General features: G+C 45.6%; 1 pseudogene; it reads right to left on the bottom strand.

Annotated features, from left to right (window-relative positions):
* Positions 1–743: 743 nt before the first annotated feature.
* Positions 744–1,297, bottom strand: LOC101422554 (NADH dehydrogenase [ubiquinone] 1 beta subcomplex subunit 8, mitochondrial pseudogene; annotated as a pseudogene).
* Positions 1,298–7,155: the final 5,858 nt, after the last annotated feature.

The following is a 7,155-nucleotide window of genomic DNA, read 5'->3' as shown; positions in this document are numbered from 1 at the left end:
TACAGGATGGTAGTTGGAGGATGGTACAAGATCTAAGGGCCATTAATCAAATTGTTCAGGTTCAACACCCAGTAGTCCCAAGCCCATACGCTCTGCTTAGTAAGATCCCCTACCATCAAAAATGGTTTAGTGTAGTAGATCTAAAGGATGCCTTTTGGGCCTATCCCCTTGATCCAGAGAGTAAGAACTTGTTTGCCTTTAAGTGGGAGGATCTGTCTACCAGAAGAAAACAGCAATATAGATGGACAGTTCCATCCCAAGGCTTCACAGAATCCCCCAACCTCTTTGGGCAGGAACTAGAAAAAGTATTGGAGAAATCTGCAATCCCATCTGAAATTTCCCTTTTACAATATGTAGATAATTTGTTAGTATCAAGTAAAGAAAGGCAGATGGTAGCCTGAACTACAAAGAGCTTATTGAATTTCCTGGGAGATCAAGGGCTACTAAGAGTGTCAAAAAGTAAGCTACAATTTGTAGAATAGAAAGTCAAATACCTGGGTCATCTCATTAGCAAGGGAAGAAGGAAGATAAATCCAGAAAGAATTCAGGCCATTACTGAATTACCTCTTCCCTGGACAAAAAGAGAACTAAGAAGATTTTTGGGATTGATGGGATATTGTAGATTATGGATAGATTCTTTTTTCCCCCTATAGCACTAAGTTTCATTAGGGATTTCATTCAAGTTAAATCTCCAGGAATGAGGGACTCCTAGTTAGGGGGGCACAAAAGCCCAGGGAGCCTCCTCAGATCTCATAGTGAAGCACCTGCTCAGGCTCTTTGGTAGGATTGCCGCCTCGTTCCAGGTACAGATTATTATAAAGATACTGCTTTGGCCCCACTGGCTGTCAGGTGGGGTAAATCTCCCCCCACCAGAACATGAATACCATGAAGGCCATGAAGCCAGAAAGCTGCTTACATATGACATTCCAAGAAGCAGAAGTGGGGGATGAGTCCACACGGTTCCGGGTATACATGTCTAGGTCCCAGTGTTCACCCCAGTTCAGCCTCAGGTCTGAGTGGTCCCAGTCATAGCATGGATCCCTCTCCTGCTGTGAGCGGTCAGGGAGTTTCTTGTAGTCGCCAAACCCATGCCATTATCCAGGTACGGCTCGTAGTCTTCCACTTGCGTATTATACTTCTTGGCGGTGGCAGCCTGTTCTTCTGGGGTCTTGGGATAGGGCCTGGGGAGCACGTCCTTGGTAATATGGGAAGCTGTCCATGCACCCAATGGCACCACGCCCAGGGCTGCCCTTTGCAGCCATCGGACTCCCAAGATCCCCATGCTGGCTGCCGCCATCTTCACCTGTGTGGATAGATTCTTATGCATCCCAAACCAAGGGGTTATACCAAAGACTGTTGGAGGAGGAGCCTGACAAAGTAGAGTGGAAGGAGGGGGATGTAAAGACCTTAGAGGGGCTCAAACAGGCATTGGTGCAAGCCCCTGTTCCAGCCCTCCCCTCCCTCGAAAAACCTTTCTATCTGTTTGTTACAGTAGATGAGGGGCAGCCTTGGGAGTCCTAAGCCATGGACTTCCTTTCCAGAATCCTGGACCCTGTCTCCAGGGGATGGCCGGGGTGTGTTCAGGCCATGGCAGCAACTGCTCTCTTAGTAGCAGGAAGCAGGAACCTGACCTTTGGAGGAACCCTACTTGTTAGCACCCCTCATCAGGTCAGGACTATTTTGTCTCAAAAAGCAGGAAGGTGGTTAACGATTCCCAAATTCTGGAATATGAGGCCATTCTAATGGAAAAAGATGATTTAATACTGACAACTGATCATAGTCTGAACCCAGCCTCTTTCCTTTGGAAAGGGTCCCATCAGGTAAAAACTCCTGAACATGAATGTTTAGACTTAATTGAATACCAAACCTGAGTCCAGCCCAACCTACAGAAACTTCCCTTACATTCGGGGGAGATGTTGTTCATAGATGGGTCTTCTAGGGTCCGGGAAGGAAAAAGGCACAATGGCTATGCTGTTGTTGATGGGTTAACTTGTGAGGTGAAAGAAGCTGGCTGACTGCTCAGTGATTGGTCAGCTCAGACTTGAGAGCTGTAGGTGTTAAATCAAGCCCTTAAATTGTTAGAGGAAAAAGATGTTACAGTCTACATGCCCCAATCCTGCCAGCAGGTTGAGGCAACACGCGGACCTGAAACAAAGCAAATGATGCAGAGACAGGGACAAGAGACACGAAGAATGGAGACAAGACAGGATTCTGATCAAGTCTCGTTTATTGAGGGTCAAACAGGGGTATATATAGCCAGGAATGGAGGAGGTGGTACGTACTGACGACAGCGCATGTATCGGTACACGATTGGGTAACTGGGTTTTCGATATTCGCGCCACACGCATGCGCAGATGGTTGTTTGTCAACGTCTGCGGAAAGACTTTCGCGCGCTTTAAGGAGTGTCCAATCGGGGCCCGGGGAAGTGGCGTGAGGATGGAGAAATAGAAACTTAACTACTTCAGTGAGGATGGGGAAATAGAAACTTAACTACTTCAGCGAGGATGGGGAAATAGAAACTTAACTGGGTTAGTATTTAAGATGGCGTTTGGTAACAAGATGGCCGATACAATATCAGTGCCAAAGGCAGCTTCCCACATCTACACAGATTCTAAATATGCCTTTGGTGTGGTCCACATCTTTGGAAAAATTTGGGAAGAAAGGGGATTGATCAATAGCAGAGGGAAGGAATTAGTCCATATGGAACTGGTAAAACAAGTGTTAGCCAGTCTGCTCTCACTAAGAGAAATATCCATGGTACATATAACGGCATCAGAAATGTCACACTTTCAAAGCAAAAGACAACAGATTGGTTGATGAAAAGGCCAAAGAAGCTTCCCTCTGTTTCCCTCTGGAATTGATGGTCCTGATATCCTCCATCCCCAAAGAAGTTGGAATCTCTCTATTCTCTGAAAAGTTAAAAAACTAGAACAATTGCGGGTAACCTTAGATAGCCAAAGGAAGTGCCTCCTCCCAAGCAGCCAGTTAGATGTTGAATAAAAACATAATGAGGGAAGTGCGAGCAATTTTGCACCAAGGGAGTCATTGGGGAGTACAGGTCATACATGACCTGTTCCTCAAGCATTTCAGGTGTGTGGGCCTTTATACTATAGCCAAACAAATAAGTGAACAGTGAATAATCTGTCAGAGAGTTAATAGAAAAAGTTTTAGGAAAGCAAGTGCCAGGGGGGAGGGAGCCCGGCCTCAGACCATTCCAGAGCATTCAGGTTGATTATACTGAAATGCCCCCTGTAGGTCATTAAAGTATGTTTTTATTGTGGATCACCTGACAGGGTGGGTGGAACCATACCCTCTAGCTTCAGCTACAGCATCAGGGAATTAAAAAATGATCCTTGAACAAATCATTCCCTGATATGGGTTAGTAGAAAATATAGATTCAGACAATGGTAGTCACTTTACACCCAGAGTGTTGCAAAATACTATGCACGGTCTAGGTGTCACATGGAACTTCCATACATGGCACCCGTCATCCTCAGGGAAAGTGGAAAGAATGAGCCAAAACTTAAAGAAACATCTAAGTTGGTCTTAGAAACCAAATTACCAGGGGTTAAATGTTTACCTATAGCTCTGTTAAGAATCTGACTGCCCCTAGGAGGGAACTGGGAATTTCTCCTTACATAACGATCTTTGGCCTGCCCTTCCCTGGGAAGCCCAGAGAACTCCCCTCCTTTGAGTGGAAGGATCTCTTTCTTCAAAATTATATACTGGCCCTGTCTTCTACTTTGTCATCCCTCAGACATTGGGGTTTGCTGGCTCAGAGTCTGCCCCTTGAATTTGCAGTCCACCAACACTGACCTGGCAGCTGGGTCCTAATCAAGTTGTGGAGAATCCAAACTCAACTGACCTAGGAGGGACCTTATCAAGTCTTGCTGACAACTGAAATGGTAGTCCAAATGGCAGAAAAAGGCTGGACTCACTACACTCAAGTAAAGGAACAGTCCCTGAACCAGAAGATAAGTACCCAGCAAGTTCATCCAAGTCTTGAAAAATAATTTCAGTCCCAGATCCCTTAAAGATCATACTGAAAAGACAATAATGGGGGGGGGGGGGGGGCGGTTTGAGCTGTGTATTGTCCTAGTCAACAATGGCCCTAGTCCTATTGAAATGCCAAAGGAGGAATTCAGACCTTAAGTTACAGGTGAAAATAATCTTACTAGCCATGATATTTCAAACCTGAGAAGCAACTAGCCCCATCAAATTGGTTATAAATGTGATCCAAAGTCTGGAGTCCCCAACGGTGCAGTTTGATGCCTGCCAAGTAATAGACTGTGGGAATTTGAAGCACGAGAGATGGCTGAGTGGGAAAATAAATACCTATGCCCAGAGCCAGTGGGGAATGGTTACAGTGGAGCCCCCCCTTGCCCCTCCTGGGATAATGGATGGTGGGCTACCCAGTATAAGGGATGGACCGTAAATATGGGATGGGTCTCACCACGTTTGAGGCCATTAAAGGGTAAAATAATCTTTTATTAAGGTAATACCCCACCAGACTGCAAAAGTCTCTAGTGCAATCCAGTAGTAATAACTATTAAGAAAAGACAAATTAGAAACTGGGAGCAGCACTAGGGACCAAGTAGTTGATAGAGTATATGGAATGGGAGCAGATGTTACAGGTAAAGATCCTCTGGGGAGATTCCGTATCCAACTCCTTCCTTCCCCCGTAGATATGATATCAGTAATGCCCTCTCCAGCTAACCCTTCAGAAATAACACAGGAAAACCCACCAAAGGCCAGTTCCCCAATTCAAAATGACCCCAAAGAAGTCAGGATACTTAAGGCAGAAGATTTAAAGCAGACCACAGAAATAGAGACAGGATATGGGGACACAAATGCCTGGGTAGAATGGATCAAATATACCGTCCAGAGTCTGAACAAAAGCAACTATTGTGCTTGTGCAACAGGTTGGCCCTCAGCTCATATTGTACCCATTCCGCTAGGTATGGAAAAGCATGAAATGGAGTTTAAGTGCATGACACTCCTCTTTCAGAATGCTACTCCTGGTGAAAAAAAATTTTTTTTAAACATTTATTTTATTTCTTTCTCTCACTTTCCCAACCCTGGCCCCAGTTGTCTGCTCTCTGTGTCCATTTGCTGTGTGTTCTTCTTTGTCCACTTCTGTTGTTGTCAGTGGCATGGGAATCTGTGTCTCTTTTTGTTGCATCATCTTGTTGCATTGGCTCTCAGTGTGTGCGGTGCCATTCCTGGACAGGCTGCACTTTCTTTCGCACTGGGCAGCTCTCCTTACGGGGCACACTCCTTGCGCATGGGGCTCCCTTATGCGGGGGGCATCCCTGCGTGGCAGGGCACTCCTTGCGCACATCAGCACTGCACATGGGCCAGCTCCACAGGGGTCAAGGAGGCCCGGGGTTTGAACCGCGGACCTCCCATGTGGTAGGCGGATGCCCTAACCACTGGGCCAAGTCCGCTTCCCTCCTGTTGAAAATTGTAGTACATTGTCCTCTTTCTTCCCACCGGTCAAAAACGGAAACTCTAAGGTCATACCCGCCTACCATCTGGGCCCAGGGAATCAATCTGCTTGACTCTCTAGACAGGCGGAAGGACTCTGGGACCTGAGAACCATGGCCTTGTGTACACAAGTGTGGAATGTGAGCAGTGACAGTACTGACATTTCTCCAGTTTGGTCAGACCTCGAGCAGAATGTGGTGGTACTGTGGAAAGGGTGTTCTCCGACCATTACTGCCTGAGAGGTGGGGCGGAACCTGTGCTCTGGTCCAATTGGCTACCCCATTCACCTTGGCATTTGAAAAAGAAGCAAAAATAACATCCCAGGGAGGGAGACAGACGAGACGTCTACTTGGTTCTTTTGATGAGCGGATCTATCTAAACTATACAGGAGTTCCCCGAGGAGTCCCAGATGAATTTAAGGCTAGAAATCAAGTAGCAACTGGCTTTGAGTCATTCTTGTTCTGAGGGGTCACCATTAATAAAATGTAGATTGGATTAATTACATTTATTGTAACCAACAGAGATATATTAATTACACCAGAGATGCAGTTAAGAAAACTGCAGGACAATTAGATGCTACTAGCAGAATGGCATGGGAAAACAGAATGGCCTTAGATATGATGCTAGGTGAGAAACGGGGAGTCTGTGTTATGATTGGAGGTGGTTGCTGTACATTCATCCCCAATAACACTGCCCTGACGGAACTATCACTAAAGCTTTACAAGGCCTAACAGCCCTATCTGAGGAATTAGCAGAGAATTTTGGCATTCACATTCACTCACAGGATGTCTTGAAAATTGATTTGGAAAAGGGAAAGGGGTTGCACTGTCCATCTTAACTTCCCTCATCTCAGCTGAGGTGCTTAGCACAGTCAGATGTTGTATCTTTCCATGTGCCTGAGGGCTACTTCAAAGACACATTGAAAACTCCCTAACCAAACAAATGCCCATACAGTACAGACAAATCAATCCGTACCCCCTTAAAGAAGGAGATGCCTATGATGAAGAGAGAGAACGCTTAGAAAATTTGAAAAATGGAAGAGTGAAAACTAAAGAGAGTTTAAAAGAAAGAGGAGTGATTGTAAGAGATGGGGATCAGTTTAGTTTTCACACAAAGGAAGAAAATATTAATGTAACCTGGCAGCCTACTACCTCACCCACTCCCGGGTTAAGCAAGAACAAAGGAAACCAGCTGAAACCAGTCCTATAGCCAGTAAGAAGGAAACATAAGAAAGAGCCAAGTCAATACCAATCCAGCATGAAATTGCACACCTTTCTTGGCAAAAGGAGCAGGTAAAAGCCAAAGCAGTTGGAACGCGATGGCGGAAGCCGTTAATAAAAAACTGGGGAACTTGCGTGGGAAAGTTAGACGTCTCAGATAGGCTGTAACGTCTGAAGTATCCCATCCATGGAGAAACAGAGGAAGGGTTTGCGTGCTAGGCTTAGGGGTATAAATTGTGTCATTTTTCTTTGTTCGGGGTGCCAGCCACGTTTTCTGGTTGTGTGCCCCTTCTTGCAAGATTGAGAATATATTCTTTTCTTCTTCACAATCAGGTGAGCCTGATTTTCTTCCAGATTTCTTTCTTACATTCCCATGCACAAGGTCCGGGTTCGATCTCTGGTGCCTCCTAAAAACAAACAAAAAAATGAGAAAACCAACTCTCACTGG

Source organism: Dasypus novemcinctus, chromosome 4, assembly GCF_030445035.2.
Source record: "Dasypus novemcinctus isolate mDasNov1 chromosome 4, mDasNov1.1.hap2, whole genome shotgun sequence".
Classification (NCBI taxonomy): Eukaryota; Metazoa; Chordata; class Mammalia; order Cingulata; family Dasypodidae; genus Dasypus; species Dasypus novemcinctus.
This window is presented reverse-complemented; position numbering and strand designations above follow the sequence as displayed.